This window comes from Nerophis ophidion, linkage group LG18 (genome assembly GCF_033978795.1).
Source record: "Nerophis ophidion isolate RoL-2023_Sa linkage group LG18, RoL_Noph_v1.0, whole genome shotgun sequence".
Taxonomy (NCBI): Eukaryota; Metazoa; Chordata; class Actinopteri; order Syngnathiformes; family Syngnathidae; genus Nerophis; species Nerophis ophidion.
The window spans coordinates 38,078,273-38,097,316 of NC_084628.1; the positions used below are offsets into that span (position 1 = coordinate 38,078,273).

General features: G+C 38.2%; 1 protein-coding gene across 1 annotated transcript in view; it reads right to left on the bottom strand.

The window, feature by feature from the left end:
• arhgap32a (Rho GTPase activating protein 32a) overlaps positions 1 to 1,331 on the bottom strand; it is a 112,504-nt gene extending 111,173 nt beyond the window's left edge. Inside the window, 2 exon segments of the mRNA XM_061878078.1 lie at positions 1,088 to 1,195; positions 1,282 to 1,331. The gene's annotated coding sequence lies outside the window, so the exon portion shown is untranslated.
• Between the last annotated feature and the right edge of the window lie 17,713 nt (positions 1,332 to 19,044).

The following is a 19,044-nucleotide window of genomic DNA, read 5'->3' on the forward strand; positions in this document are numbered from 1 at the left end:
GTATCTCTACATGTGTGTTATCGAGGGTCTTCAAGCTGCCTTTAGTATGTCTATGTCTACATGTGAGTTATGATGGAGGGTCTTCAAGCTGCCTTCAGTATATCTACATGTATGTTATGATGGAGGGTCTTCAAGCTGCCTTCAGTATCTCTACATGTGAGTTATGATGGAGGGTCTTCAAGCTGCCTTCAGTATCTCTACATGTGTGTTATGATGGATGGTCTTCAAGCTGCCTTCAGTATCTCTTCATGTGTGTTATGATGGAGGGTCTTCAAGCTGCCTTCAGTATCTCTACATGTGTGTTATGATGGAGGGTCTTCAAACTGCCTTCAGTACCTCTACATGTGTGTTATGATGGAGGGTCTTCAAGCTGCCTTCAGTATATCTACATGTATGTTATGATGGAGGGTCTTCAAGCTGCCTTCAGTATCTCTACATGTGAGTTATGATGGAGGGTCTTCAAGTTGCCTTCAGTATCTCTACATGTGTGTTATGATGGATGGTCTTCAAGCTGCCTTCAGTATCTCTTCATGTGTGTTATGATGGAGGGTCTTCAAGCTGCCTTCAGTATCTCTACATGTGTGTTATGATGGAGGGTCTTCAAACTGCCTTCAGTACCTCTACATGTGTGTTATGATGGAGGGTCTTCAAGCTGCCTTCAGTATATCTACATGTATGTTATGATGGAGGGTCTTCAAGCTGCCTTCAGTATCTCTACATGTGAGTTTTGATGGAGGGTCTTCAAGCTGCCTTCAGTATCTCTACATGTGTGTTATGATGGATGGTCTTCAAGCTGCCTTCAGTATCTCTTCATGTGTGTTATGATGGAGGGTCTTCAAGCTGCCTTCAGTATCTCTACATGTGTGTTATGATGGAGGGTCTTCAAGCTGCCTTCAGTATATCTACATGTGTGTTATGATGGAGGGTCTTCAAGCTGCCTTCAGTATATCTACATGTGTGTTATGATGGAGGGTCTTCAAGCTGCCTTCAGTACCTCTACATGTGTGTTATGATGGAGGGTCTTCAAGCTGCCTTCAGTATCTCTACATGTGTGTTATGATGGAGGGTCTTCAAGCTGCCTTCCTACCTGCTGCGGGTGTCCTCTGCCGGGCTAACAAGCCGCCGAAGGCAGCCGCTCCTCTGGATCCAAGAGCACGTCGTCGGCATGGCACTGCCCCCACATCCAGTTAGCACACTGAGGTAGTCGGCCAAGATTTAGACTTTGTTAAAAAAATAAGATAAAAACCACAAAAAAGGACGTGTGTGTATGTGCGCGTGTACCTTCCTGAGGCTCCTCTCCCTGCACTGTGCACGTGCACCCGCTCTCCGGCGCGCCCGGGTCGGGAGCGCGCACGGCGCCGCCTCCGCTGCTCCCGCGCCGCGGCGGATGGATTGGAGGAGGCTGGCGGGCACAGGTCGCTCCCACACGCCGGGGGTCTGCTGCCGAGGACTCCCGTCGTCGTGGAGGAGTCAAATACGTGGGCTCGTAACGACACGTAACAAACCCCACCATTTTTACGCGGGAGCGCGCACGTTACATAATGTGTGAGCAGGTGGGCGGCAGAGCTAAAATCATTATACTTACCCCCCGAAAAAGGAATATTTTGCGTTCATTCTTGATTAAAAGTGACCCAAACGTATAATTATATAACCATTTCGATGTTTAGAACTGCGCTAATGTCTCGTTATTCGTTAGAAAGAGTCAAAGACGAAAAATAAATGTTAGCTACATTAAAAAAAAAAGTAGCTGATACGGCTACTTCCGCATCACGTGACAGGCCTCACACATGTGCCTCATGGACCAATTAAAGGAAGCCACGCCCACTCATACTGATTGATTTGAACAGCTGGCTCACCGGAACAGGAAGTGACATTTATGGGGTTCATTTTAATAAACAAAGGTTATATGAAAATGTTATGTAATATATTAATTTACAACTTTTTAAAATGTTTTTTATTAAAAAAACAAATACTTTTTTTATTGAACAACAAACACATTTATAATTCACACAAAAGTCAAGGCACTTTCAACGGCAGGTAAAGAAAACAAAAATAAATACAGATGGACTATCAAATATAATAAATAATAATAATACAAAAAATGTAATTACCGTATTTCCTTGAATTGCCGCAGGGCATATAGTATGCGCCTGCCTTGAATTACTGCCGGGTCGATCTCGCTTCTCAAAATAATTAGCGCATGCTTCGTATTACCGCCAGGTCCAACTCCTGACATCACGAGTGACACTTCGCCTGTCATCATTTTCAAAATGGAGGAGGCTGATTTCAATACCGGTAATTTGAAATCGCATAAAAGGAAGAAGATTAAGAGCTATTCAGTAGGATTTAAGGTCCGAGCTTACATCACACTCAAATTTTTACTGCATACCTTTGGTAAGTGCCGGAGTGAGAAGAGGTTTTAAAATAATTAGCGCATGCTTACTTTTACCGCATGCCTTTGGTAAGCGCAGGAGTGAGAGGAGGTTTTGAATTAATTAGCGCCCCAGCGGCAATTCAAGGAAATACGGTAAATAAAAAAATAAAAAAAGAGCTACCTAAATCACTTTAAACAAGGATATGAATTTAAGGGCTTTTGGACTCTTAATCATCTTCCAGGATTTGATTGATAATGTTAACCCATTAAGCCAATTACAAAATGTAGGCCTTTTTTTCATAAATCGACATTTATGTGGAGTATTTTTGGCCTGGAGCATAATAATGTTGACAACCGTTTTTATTTTACAGTCGTTTATAAAAATACCAAATTTTAGTTTGATCTGAACCGCTGGCTCACAGGAACAGGAAGTCAGATAATTGGGGTTAATTTTAATAAACACAAAGGTTATACGAAAATGTTATGTAATACATTAATTTACAAGTTATTTTTCTTTCTTTTTTTTTATTGAACAACAAACATACATTTATAATTCACACAAAAGTCAAGGCACTTTCTACATCGAGGAAAGAAAACAAAAGCAAATACAGAGAGTATTAAATATAATAATGATTTAAAAAAAAAATAATTAAAAAAAAGACAAAAAGGGCTCTCTAAGTAATTTTAAATGTTTTTAACAAAGTTATCAATTTAAGAGCTTTTGGACTCTTAATCATCCTCGAAGATTTGGTTGATAATTGTAAGCCAATTAGAAAATGTAAGCATTACTTGCATAAATCAACATTTATTTAAAAAAAATTGTGCCTGGAATATAATAACCGTTTCTATTTTACAGTTGTTTATAAAAAAAAAAATACCAAATTTGAGTTGGATCTGAACCTCTGGCTTACAGGAACAGGAAGTCACATAGTTGGGGTTAATTTTAATAAACACAAAGGTTATAAGAAAATGTCATGTAATACATTTATTTATAACATTTTATTTTTCTTTCTTTTTTTTTTATTGAACAACAAACATACATTTATAATTCACACAAAAGTCAAGGCACTTTCTACATCAAAGAAAGAAAACAAAAGCAAACACAGAGAGTATTAAATACAATTAATTATAATGATTAAATAAAATTAACAAAATATTTTTAAAATGACAAAAAGGGCTACCTAAATCAAAATGTTATGTATTAATTATATATATATATATATATATATATATATATATATATATATTGTTATATATTGTATATAATATATAGAAAATATAATATATCAGTATATATCATATACTGTATATATAATATGTAAATATTAAAAAAAATGTTATATTTTATATTGCCATTATGGTACATTTTAGTCTACTTAATACCTGCATTATCCTCTCCATCCTTTCAAACTGTGTGGAACAATTTCCCTTATGGATCAATAAAGTTTGTCTAAGTCTAATATGCGAATACACTGTAAAAAAAAAAAAAAAAAAAAAAAAAAAATATATATATATATATATATATACATATATATATATATATATATATATATATATATATATATAAAACGAACAAAAAGAGCGCCATCAAGTGAGGCAACACCTACTGTGGTGTCTTTCCTTGCGCAAGTTTTACTGGAAACTGCTGTAATACGACTGGAAAAAAAAATAGATTTCATTACTTCTTTTATTTTGAAATATTCATGTATTGCTGCTGTCCAATAAAAAAACCTGTACTTTTGGTTAAATCCGAAAAATTACAACATGAGTTTACAATGTTTGTCACTGAATGGGGACCACTATATATGGTATTATACATAGATTCAAATTAGGGCTAAAATGTAATTAAAACAATGAACTACTTTGATTTATATTATGTTTTTTCGATGAATCGTTTAATGAGTCAATTTAATACAATTTGACCGCATGCAGTGACCGGAACTTTAAATATGCGGACAGTTTTCCCACAGCTGCTGCAAATAAAAGCAGTGGAATTTTTTTTAATTTATTTTATTATTAGTGTTAATGCACACTAGTTAAAAGTACAATTTCCATGCATTTCCATGCATTTATTAGAAAAAGATTGAAGGCTGTGGCAAGCAGAGACATTATATAAACAAGATAACTATTTACCCGAAAGTATCAATTAATGCTATTAAGTGTGTTTAATCTGATTATTCCATTAATCGAAAAAAACTAATCAATAAATTACTAAAATAGTCCATAGCAGCAACCTTAATCTAAATAGAGCCTCAACGGGAAATTAATTTATATGTCTTAAACACTAAAGCAGGGGTCGGGAACCTTTTTGGCTGAGAGAGCCATGAAAGCCAAATATTTCAAAATGTATTTCCGTGAGAGCCGTATCGTATTTTATAACACTGAATACAACTAAATGCGTGCATTTTTAAGTAAGACCAACATTTTTAGAGTATAATAAGTCTCTTATTCTTTTTAATAACATTGTTATTCTGAAGCTAACCAATAATAAATAAAATGTCATGTCTGTTGATCATGTTTTTCTTTGGCCATGTGCTGTTTGTCCTTTGGACTCTTTAAGTTCCTGTTTTTTTCCACTCCCTTGTCTGGTTTCCTTTTGTCCACCTGTCTCTGGTGGACAAAATGCCCGCTCACCTGCTTCCCGAGCACTAATCAGAGGCAGTATTTAAGCTCGTCTTTGCCAGTCAGTCGCCCTGTGCTGACTTGTTTCATGCCTTGCCATAGTTTCGTGCTTCATGCCATGCCAAGTAAGTTTTGTTTGATTTATGTTCATAGTCTGTTTATGCGTTAGCTTTGTTCTTTAGCCCAAGTTGTGCCTCCGCTGTGAGCGATTTTTGTTTGTATATTTTTTTTTGTTAAAATGAAATCATGTTTTTACCTAAATGCAGAGGTGGGTAGAGTAGCCAGAAATTGTACTCAAGTAAGAGTACTGTTACTTTAGAGATTTATTACTCAAGTAAAAGTAAGCAGTAGTCACCCAAATATTTACTTGAGTAAAAGTAAAAAGTATGTTGTGAAAAAACTACTCAAGTACTGAGTAACTGATGAGTAACCTGTTTGTTTAATGATGACGGCAACAAGTAATGCACAAAAACATAAAAATAGCAATGAGCAAATTCAGAGCCAGGAATATCTCTTAAGCAACTAAAACAATATTATATATCAAATAATAATACATTAAAATAAAAAACATTAAGGCAAATTGAGCCACAATAACTTAACAGCACCATAGGCTCAGTAGGCATTCATTGATTGATTGAAACTTGTATTAGTAGATTGCACAGTACAGTACATATTCCGTACAATTGACCACTAAATGGTAACACCCCAATAAGTTTTTCAACGTTAATCAATTACTTAATAAATTACCAAGTCGAGGTGATCTACTTCATATATACATATACATACACACATATCATATATATATATGTATACACATACCTTTATATACACAGTAAATAATTTATATTTATTTATTTTGCCGTTTTTGTTGACATGTTAAAGGTGTTTTAATGAATATACATGCATGTTTAACATATAGATTCCTATCTTTCATGAAGACAAGAATATAAGTTGGTGTATTACCTGATTCTGATGACTTGCATTGATTGGAATCAGACAGTATAGTGTTGATAACGTCCCGGTTTTCAAATGGAGGAGAAAAAAAGTTCCTCCTTCCTGTCCACATGAAAGTTGTTGGTTTTTTGGCATCTTATTTGTCCAGCTTCCATATTAGTTTTTATACACTTTACAAGAAATACATTGGCGGCAAACTCCGTAGCTTGCTAGCTTGTTTGCGCTGGCTTTCGGAGACTCTTATTTTGTTAGCGCAGGCACGTTGGAGCGGCACTTTTATTGTGAAGACAGGAACTGTGCGATCAGTCTTTAGGCTTTTGACGGGAAGTACGGTTGAAATAAAAAGTGTCTTTTTTCCTTTACACTTTTGATTGATTATTTAAAACTTTTATTATTAGATTGCACAGTACAGTACATATTCCGTCCAGTTGACCACTAAATGGTAAAACCCCAATAAGTTTATCAACATGTCGGGTTCTACGTGTGACGGTCACGTGACCACCTGGCTCTGTTTGATTGGTCCAACGTCACCAGTGACTGCATTTGATTGGTGAAACGCAGGCATGCGTGGATCCTACTTTGAATGCGTGTCTGACAAAATCAAAACAAACAAAGCGTGCATTAACAGATTGATAAAAAAAAAAGTAGCGAGTAGCGACCTAATTGCAGATAAATGGAACGGAGTAAAAGTAGCGTTTCTTCTCTATAAATATACTCAAGTAAAAGTAAAAGTATGTTGCATAAAAACTACTCTTAGAAGTACAATTTATCCCAAAAGTTACTCAAGTAGATGTAACGGAGTAAATGTAGCGCGTTCCTACCCACCTCTGCCTAAATGCCATGTCCCGAGTAGTCCGTCTGCCTTCCTGGGAGAACGACCCCGCAGCAAGCTGCAACCCCCCCCCCACATCGTGACATAAAATACTTCTTACCATTAATGCGACTTCTTGAACAGGTGCAGTAGAAAACGGATGGATGGATTTAAATGCATGAGAATGTTTTATATTTTGTACGTTATTTTTAGCACTGTGATTACCAGCAAAATTATTCATTACTTATCGCGTTAAGCAATGTCAGCTAAGATTTATCTGAGAGCCAAATGCAGTCATCAAAAGAGCCACATCTGGCTCTAGAACCATAGGTTCCCTACCTCTGCACTAAAGTGACTAAGCGATGTGTGCAGGGTCACTGAAAGGAAATGTGACTTAAGGGTTTTTTTCTGTTTATTTTGTGGATTAGCAACTCTTTACCTCAGGTGTATGCACTCGCTTGTTCATGTTTGTTTCCCAGCATGCCCGGGGGGGTGAAAATGGCACAGAAAGCACAAAGGTCAACGAGGCGGCATTCTTTTTTAATTGTCTCCTGCTCAAGACAACTTGCACTTGTTTGCTTGTGGGACACAACCCCCCTTCCACGCAAAAAAATAATAATTAAACATTAACTCATAATGTTTGTTTAAGCTGCATTTGCATACAGAGGCCTATTTTGTATGAATAAACACATCGACTGGAGGCCTTGAGTCTTTTAGGACAAAGCTGCTCCTAACTTGGCAACTCTTTGACCAACACTTACATCCTGTGTCCACTATGTGAACTGCACTTTTTTACAAAATGGACAAAGGTATTTTGAGTAGAGTTTGCATGTTCTCCCTATGCTTGAATAGAGAGAACCCAAAAACATGCATTTTAGGCTTTTTGGAGACAGTAAATTGAGTGCTTCTAGTAAGCAATATTGGGTGCATATACCAGTGTGTGTCTGGAGCTGTATTGCTAATGAACTGTAAGAGAGCAGAGCTCCAAAAAGGTTTTCATAAACCTTACTTTTTGATCAAATCTTAGGCTAAACTGTCGTGGTCGTCCTCGGGCCAAACACTGTGTGAAACAAACAAAAAAAAAGAGAAAAAAAAAACAAATCATCCTATGTGTTGTTTACTCGGTCTATGCGCTTTTTTTTTTTTTTCCAGATTATAACTGCAAAATAAGTCACAGTGGGGCCTAATAAAGTTGCAAGTGCCAGCACTTTGATGAAGAAGGCGTCGACTTCTCCTCCTCTGCTAATCAGCAACTTCGCCAACAAGAGTCTTCAGTAAAGGTACAAGTGATGTTCAATGTTCATTTAATCATTTAAATTTGCCATTTATATTTATTTTTTGCAATATTTTCTGTCCGGAAAAACTATATATACAATAAATATACACACACAAACACACACACACATACATATATACAAAAACATATATATGTATATACATATATATAAACAAACATACATATGTATATACATTTATGTATATACATATATATAAACATAAATACATATAGACAAACATATTTATATACATATATAAATAAATATACTATACATACATACATATAGACAAACACATTTATATATACATTTATGTATATACATATATATAAACATAAATACATATAGACAGACATATTTATATACATATATAAATAAATATACTATACATATATATACATACATATAGACAAACACATTTATATACATATATAAATATACTATACATATATAAACACATATGAATAAATATACATATGTATACAGTATATATATATATATACATACATACATACAGTATATATATATATACATACATACATAAATGCATACATGTATATACATACATTTATATATATATATCTACATACATATATACATACATACATATATATGTATATATATATAAATATATACACATACATTCACACACACATATACATACATATATATGTGTATACTGTATATATAAGTACATATACATATACACGCACACACACATATATGGGTGTATATATATATATATATATATATATATATATATATACACCTTCTCATTCAATGTGTTTTATTTACTTCCATGACTATTTACATTGTAGATTGTCACATGAAAACTATGAATGAACACGTGGAGTTATGTACTTAACAAAAAAAAGGTGAAATAACTGAAAACATGTTTTATATTCTAGTTTCTTCCAAATAGCCACTCTTTGCTCTGTTTACTGCTTTGCACACTCTTGGCATTCTCTCCATGAGCTTCAAAAGGTAATAACATGAAATGGTTTTCACTTCATAGGCGTCCTTGAAGCACACCCGGGAGTGCCAAGAGTGTGCAAAGCCGTAATCAGAGCAACTTTTTATAACTCCTCATGTGTTTATTCATAGGTTTGATGAAAATAGTCATGAAAATAAAGAAAACACATTGAATGAAAAGGTGTGTTCAAACTTTTCACCTGTAAAGGTATTGTTATTATATTGTGGAGTGTTAAAAAGAATAATTGGATTTACTTATTAGGGGTAACAGGGCTCTGGTTTACATTTTTGTTTTTGTTGGTATTTTTGGAACAAATTACTAACGAACTAAAAAACAACAACAACAACCCAGGTTTGATTGTCCAATGTAACTTTGCACTTGTCCTACATTCTAGATGGCATTCATCACATACAAACATGTGACATTGCGGAGTGGGACACCAGAACATAGCACAGCGTGTGCATGAGCGTCAGTGCTTACATTTCAGTCACATTTGAACAGCGGCATCATGCGAGGTTTAACCCATTCGTTAAAAAAAAGTCAATGATCAAACTTGCAGTTAAAAAGTCGGTAGCTGATTGACAGATGGCCGGCATTATTTTAGGACGTGTCGCAAGGCTTTTTTCTTTACAAAGCTGTCCTACAAGTGAAGGTGGAGCTAGATTTACCTGAGAGTTAAGGAGTCGGTGGTGGAGACTTTGACCTTCCTCCGTGTTGAAATTGTTCATGTTATTGTTATTTACAGAACTTGTCTGGGGACTACTGGCACAAATTAGCCTTTGAGTAATAACGGATATATTTATATATTATTTATATGTTCATGTTGTCCTTATTTTAAATAAATAATTAAAATACAGTGGGGCAAAAACTTATTTAGTCAGCCACCGATTGTGCAAGTTCTCCCACTTAAAATGATGACAGAGGTCTGTAATTTTCATCATAGGTACACTTCAACTGTGAGAGACAGAATGTGGGAAAAAAATCCAGGAATTCACATTGTAGGAATTTTAAAGAACTTATATGTAAATGATGGTGGAAAATAAGTATTTGGTCACTTCAAACAAGGAAGATCTCTGGCTCTCACAGACCTGTAACTTCTTCTTTAAGAAGCTCTTCTGTCCTCCACTCGTTACATGTATTAATGGCACTAGTTTGAACTCGTTATCTGTATAAAAGACACCTGTCCACAGTCTCAAACAGTCAGACTCCAAACTCCAAGACCAAAGAGCTGTCGAAGGACACCAGGAAAAGAATTGTAGACCTGCACCAGACTGGGAAGAGTGAATCTACAATAGGGGCAGGGGTCGGGAACCTTTTTGGCTGAGAGAGCCATACAAGCCAAATATTTTAAAAAGTATTTCCGTGAGAGCCATATAAAAAAATGTTTAAGACTGAATACAACAATGAGTGAATTTTTAAGTAAGACCAACACTTTTAGAGTAAAATAATTATCTTATTCTTTTTCATAACATTGTTATTCTGAAGCTACCCAACAATAAATAAAATACTTCTTACCATTAATGCGACTTGTTGAACTGGTGCGGTAGAAACCGGATGGATGGATTAAAATGCATGAGAATGTTTTATATTTTGAACGCTATTTTTGACACTGTGATTACCAACGGAATTATTCATTACTTACCGTGATTTATCTGAGAGCCAGGTGCAATCATCAAAAGAGCCATATCTGGTTCTAGAGCCATAGGTTCCCTACCCCTGATTTACACTGTAGATTGTCACTGAAGGCATCAAAACTATGACACCCTGTCAGGTGACTACCTCTTGAAGCTCATGGAGAGAATGCCACGAGTGTGCAAAACAGTAATCTATATACCGTAGTTTTCAGATGCTAAATCGCTCCGGAGTATACGTCGCACCAGCCGAAAATTCAGAATAAAAAAGGAAAAAAACATGTATACGTCGCATATTTATATATATATATGTATATGTATATATATGTGTATATATGTGTAAATATATATATGTGTGTGTATATATATATATATATATATATTTATATATATATATATATATATATATATATATATAGGATGGACCGCTCGTCCAGAGTCGGGACCCAGGATGGACAGCTTGCCTGTGTATCGGCTGGGGACATCTCTGCGCTGCTGATCTGCCTCCGCTTGGGATGGTTTCCTGCTGGCTCCGCTGTAGACGGGACTCTCGCTGCTGTGTTGGATCCGCTTTGGACTGGACTCTCGCGGCTGTGTTGGATCCACTATGGACTGAACTTTTCACAGTATCATGTTAGACACGCTCGACATCCATTGCTTTCGGTCCCCTAGAGAGGGGGGGATGCCCACATATGTGGTCCTCTCCAAGGTTCTCATAGTCATCGTCACCGACATCCCACTGGTTCATCATTGTCACCGACGTCCCACTGGGTGTGAGTTTTCCTTGCCCTTATATATATATATATATATATATATATATATATATATATATATATATATATATATATATATACATACATACATATATATACTGTGTTTTTCGTTGTATAAGTCGCACTGGCCGAAAATGCATAATAAAGAAGGAAAAAAATATATAGGAGTATAAATTGCATTTTTTGTAGAAATTTTTTGGATAAAACCCAACACCAAGAATAGACATTTGAAAGGCAATTTAAAATAAATAAAGAATAGTGAAAAACAGGCTGAATAAGTGTACGTTATATGAGGCATAAATAACCAACTGCTATGTTAACCTAACATATTATGGTAAGAGTCATTCAAATAATTATAACATATAGAACATGCTATTAGTTTACCAAACAATCTGTCACTCCTAATCCATAAATCCCATGAAATCTTCTTCCTCGATGTCGCTTCTAAACAACTCTGCCAACTCCAAAGGTATGCGTCGCTTCCTCTTGTCCTTTTTCTGCTGCATATTTCACTACGTCCAGCTTGTAATCTGCAGTACATGATTTCCTTTTCCCTGCCATTTTTGTTCAGCCCTTCTCAGTTTTTATAAGTTACCGCCAACGATGAAATGATCCACTTGAATATCTGACCCACAATGCACTTCTGTCATGACCCTCCCCCGCCGAATTCTTATTGGTTGACGTGTGTGTGACGATTGCTGACATTTTCTTCGTCTCTTCCGCAAATGAGATAAATAATATTTGATATTTTATGGCAGGGGTCGGGAACCTTTTTGGCCAAGAGAGCCATGAAAGCCAAATATTTCAAAATGTATTTCCGTGACAGCCATATAATATTTTTTAACACTGAATACAACTAAATGCGTGCATTTTTAAGTAAGACCAACATTTTTAGAGTATAGTAAGTTTCTTATTCTTTTTAATAAAATTGTTATTCTAAAAGTTAACCAATAATAAGTATAATACTTCTTACCATTAATGCGACCTCTTGAACAGGTGCAACAGAAAACGGATGGTTGGATTATAATGCATGAGAATGTTTTATAATTTGAAGGTTATTTTTAACACTGTGATTAACGGCGGAATTATTCATTACTTATCGTGTTAAGCAATGTCAGCTAAGATTTATCTGAGAGCCAGATGCAGTCATCAAAAGAGCCGCATCTGGCTCTAGAGCCATAGGTTCCCTACCCGTTTTACGGTAATGTGTTAATAATTTCACACATAAGTCGCTCCTGAGTATAAGTCGCACCCCCAGGCAAACTATGAAAAAAAACTACGACTTATAATCCGAAAAATACGTTATTAATTTCAACTCGTAAATATATTTGCTGGTTTGGTTCGCACGACATTGTATTTAATTTATTTTAGTTTCACCTGTATTACTGTGAGAATAAGACAGACCTTTCATTTTGGACAGTTTGGAGAAGACAGACATGGTGTAGAAAGTCTTACCAGAAGAGTGAAAGCCGGAAAGGGCAATCCTTATATTTTCCTTCCCAGTCGGCGTGACGCAGCCAGGTGTCCCGATACTTTTGTCCACGCCTTGACAAAGAAAAAAAAACCCAACACGCCAGGGGAGCACCTATTTTGTCTTTTTTTATTATATCAAAATACAAAAATTTGAGAGAGGAACAAAAAAAAAAAACAAATCTCGATGGGACTAAGCAATTGGACGTGATGTAATGATATGAATGACCACGCTGCTCGTCACGTGGGCGGAGCCTAGGTGATGTCGTAGGCGTACCAAGCAGCGAGGTTCTGTGTGCGCTTTTCCCCTTTCAAAATAAAGGCATTACATCCAGGCTGGGTGGAGCCAGGCTAGAGTGTTTTTTCTTTCTTTCTTTCTTATATTGTCGCTTGTTTCTGTTTCTTTCACACAAAAAGACGGATAATCCGTGAGCGTCGGGAGATGACTTTACAGATGTCACTAGACCGTAGTGGGGGGTGGGGGGGATGAATACAAATATCATACATAAGGCTTTGGTACAGCACCATACAGTATGAGTTATTTGCTCACGTCGTTGAACCTGATGACAGAACACAACTAAAGAGGACCTTTCCGCTTTGACTTATTTACAAATGGGAAGGAAAACTAAGCGAAGGGCGGGGAGCGGACTTGGCGCCCGAATACAGAATGTAAACATGTAAGCACAGAGTCCGGTGGACGGGAAGTGAAAATGTCCATTTCCCCTCATTCCAACGTGGTTGATTATGAGCATTTATGCAAAAAACAGTTACCAACGTAGTGCTTATTGTAGCCTACCATAATAATAATTATAATAATCATAGTACATTCTAGTTCCTCAGTGCTGGTACACATGAAAAAAAAAAACAAAAAAACAGGAGAATATAGAAAATACTACATATTATTCTAGGATTCTGTCCATTAACAACCAGCTGGGACGTCCATGAATGATTGCTAAATAGGCCGTTTTGTATTGTCTCTACATGCAAGATTAATACAAAAAAAATTAAAAATAAACAGTTGTAAGTACAGTATCACCCTGACAGGAGCTAGTGATGCACCAAGCAGAGTTGTGAGAATAACACAACCAAAAAAATGAACAAAGCTAACAGTACGTCCAAAGCAGCCCTCTTCAACACTGTACATGTTTTTTTTTTTTTTCATTGTTGTTGTTGTTCAGAATGCTGGAAAAAAAAAAACAACAAAAAAAATCTCGGAAGACGACACCCTGTTCCTAAAATCCCAAGCATGAGCGCTCTGTGGTTCCGTGACCACGTGAACACGCACGGCCCCGCCTGGAGAACCGGACACTTTTCACGCCGCTTCTGGAGTTATTTTTTGCCGGAAGAATGCCACGGAAATAAAACAAGCAGTAAGTAAGTAAGTAAGATGAAATATCTCAAATAAGCATACTTGCCAACCTTCAGACCTCCGAATTCAGGATTTTTGGGCGGGGCCAAGTAGGGAGGAGTATATTTTTAGCTAGAATTCACTGAAATTAAAGTATTTCTTATATATTCATCCATATATTCAGCCTATCTCAGCTACAATCGGGCGGAAGGCAGGGGGTACACCCTGAACAAGTCGCCACCTCATCGCAGGGCCAACACAGAGAGACAGACAACATTCTCACTACTACTACTAATAAAAATAACAATGCTTGTAATAACATTGTGGAGGGGGGGCGTGGCCTGCGGGCCTGCAGCGAAGCGGGGTGTGTCAGGACCGGCCTCGAAGTCAGCGACAGGTGCGTAGATGGCCCAGGTGGGACTTTATTATCATCTAATCACCTGCCACTCGGGTTAGGCAGCAGCCGGGGGAGGAGAGACTGGTGGAGTTGGAGTGACAGCGAAAGAGAGGCAGACACAAAAAGACAGTTGCTGGCCTAACTATTTTGGAAAAAATAAACCCGTGTTGTAACCCTGATCCAGCTCTCCTGATGATGATTGGTGGTCCGAAGAACCCCTGGAGGGAAACCTCCACAAACATTAATAATGATATTATTATCAATATTTTTAATACATAATATAATTCTAATAATATTACCGAACAATTTGTGAAAAATTGTAGATAAAATGATAGAATTAACCGATATGAATTTTTTGGGGGGAAAAAAAAAAGGAAATAATCAATCAATCAATCAATATATATATATAAACAAGAAGTGTTAATTTATGTACACATATACACACACATAACACTCCTCTACTCATTGGGGTGGTTTAGTTCGGTTGGTAGAGTGGCCGTGCCAGCAACTTGAGGGTTGCAGGTTCGATTCCCGCTTCCGCCATCCTAGTCACTGCCGTTGTGTCCTTGGGCAAGACACTTTACCCACCTGCTCCCAGTGCCACCCACACTGGTTTGAATGTAACTTAGATATTGGGTTTCACTATGCAAAGCGCTTTGAGTCACTAGAGAAAAAGCGCTATATAAATATAATTCACTTCACTTCACTTGTTGCATTTGAAAGTGCAATACTTTGCAGCCAGTAGCACAGCCTTGGAAGGAGCATAGGTATGGGCAGCATCTGTGACATTTAATTTGCAGAAAAGGAGTGAGTTTAGGGTTGAATTATCCATCCTCGTTCTATTATTCTCTGTCACTACCACCATGGCCCCGCACTCCCCTCTCTCTGTTGCTCGATATCTCGAGATGTACGTTGTAATGTCACACCTATGGATCATGTTTTGTTTTGTCATGTTATGTTTTTGATTTTGGACATTCAGTCACGTTTTGCACTTCCTGGTTTTGTTTTCCATGCCAACGTATTAGTTCCCACCTTGTCACGCCCCTGCTCTCAGTCCCGCACCTGTTCCTGATTATCACAGACAGTATTAAAGTAATTTTCTTTCTGTTCATCATTCTGGGATCTTCTCACACTCGCACGCACCCTACCCATGCTGTTCAAACCTTCACTTCCTCGTCCACAGTCCCATGCCGTGTAAGTTTTTCTGTCATAACTGGGCTTGGACATGGATGGTGTGTGCTCCTTCGACGCAGCGGGATTACAGGACGAGCCAGGCGTGAATATAAGTACATGATATTTATTAAATAAACAAACAAACTACAAAAAGGCAAACCAAGGACGCGCTCTGTGGCGGATAGAAATCTATACTATACTTAAAACAAAACAGCACAATGGCATGACTATATACAAACAAAACAAAACTAGCACAATGGCATAAATACAAAAACTTACACGGCATGGAACTGTGGACGAGGACGTGAAGGTTTGAACAGCATGGGTAGGGTTCGTGCGAATATGTGAGAAGATCCCAGAATGATGAACAGAAAGAAAATTACTTAAATACTGGCTGTGATGATCAGGAACAGGTGCGGGACTGAGGGCAGGGGCGTGACAAGGTGGGAACTAATACGTTGGCATGGAAACAAAACCAGGAAGTGCAAAACGTGACTGAATGTCCAAAATCAAAAACATAACATGACAAAACAAAACATGATCCATAGGTGTGACATGTAATATGTTTATGTGTTTATTATGGAGGTTTTTTTTCCCTTAGGAGCCCAGTCTAGATTGTATTTTTTTTTACTCATCCTTCCCTAGCGTTGTAACTTTTTCCCCATCTTTTACGGGGCGCCATTTGGCGACCCTTCAGCGTTCCTGTTCTGTAACCCTGTACACTGTTTGTTTGTCTCATCTTCAACAGGTCCATCTATCTATCTATCTATCTATCTATCTATCTAACCATGCTGACCACCCTCTCAGATGATGTGTTGCTGTGTGACACGCACAAAAGTGCCTTCATCAAATGCACCAGAGTCTGGAATCTTCCACCTTCCATTAATCTAAATGTTTGCTTTCCCCCCGTGCCCCAGAGAGTGACAAGCGGTAGAAAATGGATGGATGGATGTTTGCTTTCCAAGACTTGTAGATATACGTGTTGATTCGTGTTCATCGAGCAATTCTAAATGTCTCCACTTTTGCACATGGACGTCATGAGGAAAGATGACAGACAAATGAGCCGTCTGTCACAATTACCAACAATCAAACAGTATTTATTGACTGTACAGGCAATATTTTAAGTGTAAAAAGAGGCAAAACACTAAATTAAAGGCTTTAAAAGTGAGATATTCGGGCCAAAACGTTTTGTAAGATTTTAAACTGAAATATCCAGTTTTGATATGCTTTGAACTGAACTCTCGCGGCTGTGTTGGAGCCACTATGGATTGAACTTTCACAGTATCATGTTAGACCCGCTCGGGGGGGGGGGCCCAAAAAAAGTCTGCGGGCTAGAGAGCGTTTTCCGTTCGGGCTCCAGTACTCTGGAATGCCCACCCGGTAACAGTTCGAGATGCTACCTCAGTAGAAGCATTTAAGTCTCACCTTAAAACTCATTTGTATACTCTTGCCTTTAACTAGACCTCCTTTTTAGACCAGTTGATCTGCCGCTTCTTTTCTTTTTTCTCCTATGTCCCCCCCCTCCCTTGTGGAGGAGGTCCGGTCCGATGACCATGGATGAAGTACTGGCTGTCCAGAGTCGAGACCCAGGATGGACCGCTCGCCTGTGTATCGGTCGGGGATATCTCTACGCTGCTGATCCGCCTCCGCTTGGGATGGTTTCCTGTGGACGAGACTCTCGCTGCTGTCTTGGATCCGCTTTGAACTGAACTCTCGCGGCTGTGTTGGAGCCACTATGGATTGACCTTTCACAGTATCATGTTAGACCCGCTCGACATCCATTGCTTTCGGTCCCCTAGAGGGGGGGGGTTGCCCACATCTGAGGTCCTCTCCAAGGTTTCTCATAGTCAGCATTGTCACTGGCGTCCCACTGGATGTGAATTCTCCCTGTCCACTGGGTGTGAGTTTTCCTTGCCCTTTTGTGGGTTCTTCCGAGGATGTCGTAGTCGTAATGATTTGTGCAGTCCTTTGAGACATTTGTGATTTGGGGCTATATAAATAAACATTGATTGATTGATTGATCTCTCCCCACCATACCCCCTTCCCCTTCGAGCTGTCCTGGATGAATTGAAATTCTTGTTTCCAATCAATTTGGAACTTGCAAGCCTACTTCCTCTTCTGACTCGTCGTCGTCAAGTCTGTCTATTCTTCGTTTCATCTGTTTCGTCTCTGTTATGGTTTTTGGACATTACTACTTGCCGTAGTTTTAAAGCGATGCATGATGGGAATCCGGATGTTGTGCGTCAGTGTATTATCGTGCCGTCTGGAATAAACACACGCTGAGAAATAGCTCCGTGCCTGCCTACTTTATGGGGTATAGATAAAGCTATGGATAACAGAGACATATATAATAGTCTCCTTCTTGTTGTTGTGCAGTTGTGCACTGAGCTCCAAAAGCTGTAGATGTTATAACGCGACTGGGCCGCCACGCTGTTTATATGGAGAAAAAGCGGACGTGACGACAGGCTGTCCTCACTCAGGTCTGGCTGCAAATTGGGAGAAATTTGGGAGAATGGTTGTGAAGTGAAGTGTGAATTATATTTATATGGCGCTTTTTCTCTAGTGACTCAAAACGCTTTACATAGTGAAACCCAATATCTAAGTTACATTTAAACCAGTGTGGGTGGCACTGGGAGCAGGTGGGTAAAGTGTCTTGCCCAAGGACACAACGGCAGTCAGTAGGATGGCGGAAGCGGGGATCGAACCTGCAACTCTCAAGTTGCTGGCACGGCCACTCTACCAACCCGGGAGATTTTCGGGAGAGGCACCGAAATTCGGGAATCTCTCGGAAAATTGGGGAGGGTTGGCAAGTATGGTGCAAAGACCAGCCTCAAAGACAGCGACCGGGTATGTGGAGAGGGGCGTGGCCTGCAGGCCTGCCGCGGAACGGGGTGTGCAAGAACCGGGAAGACAGCGACAGGTGAGTGGAAGGCCCAGGTGGGCCCTCCCCCTAATAAGGGTGATATTTGCTTATTTTCTGTCTAACAAGATGATTCTTCTCACTAAGCAGATTTTATGTCAGAGTGTTTAGGTCCTAAATGATCTCAGAAAGATATTACAGCTTGTTGCTGAGATGTTATGACCTATATGGAGTAAAACATGCTTGGAACTAGAATATCAAGTGTTGCAAAGTTGTGTCATCAACACTCACAAGTATGAAACTACTTTTTTTTAAAGGTAATTATTTCTTATTTCAAGCATGAAATAAAAAAATCATTGCTTTGACACAATCGTGTCTCAT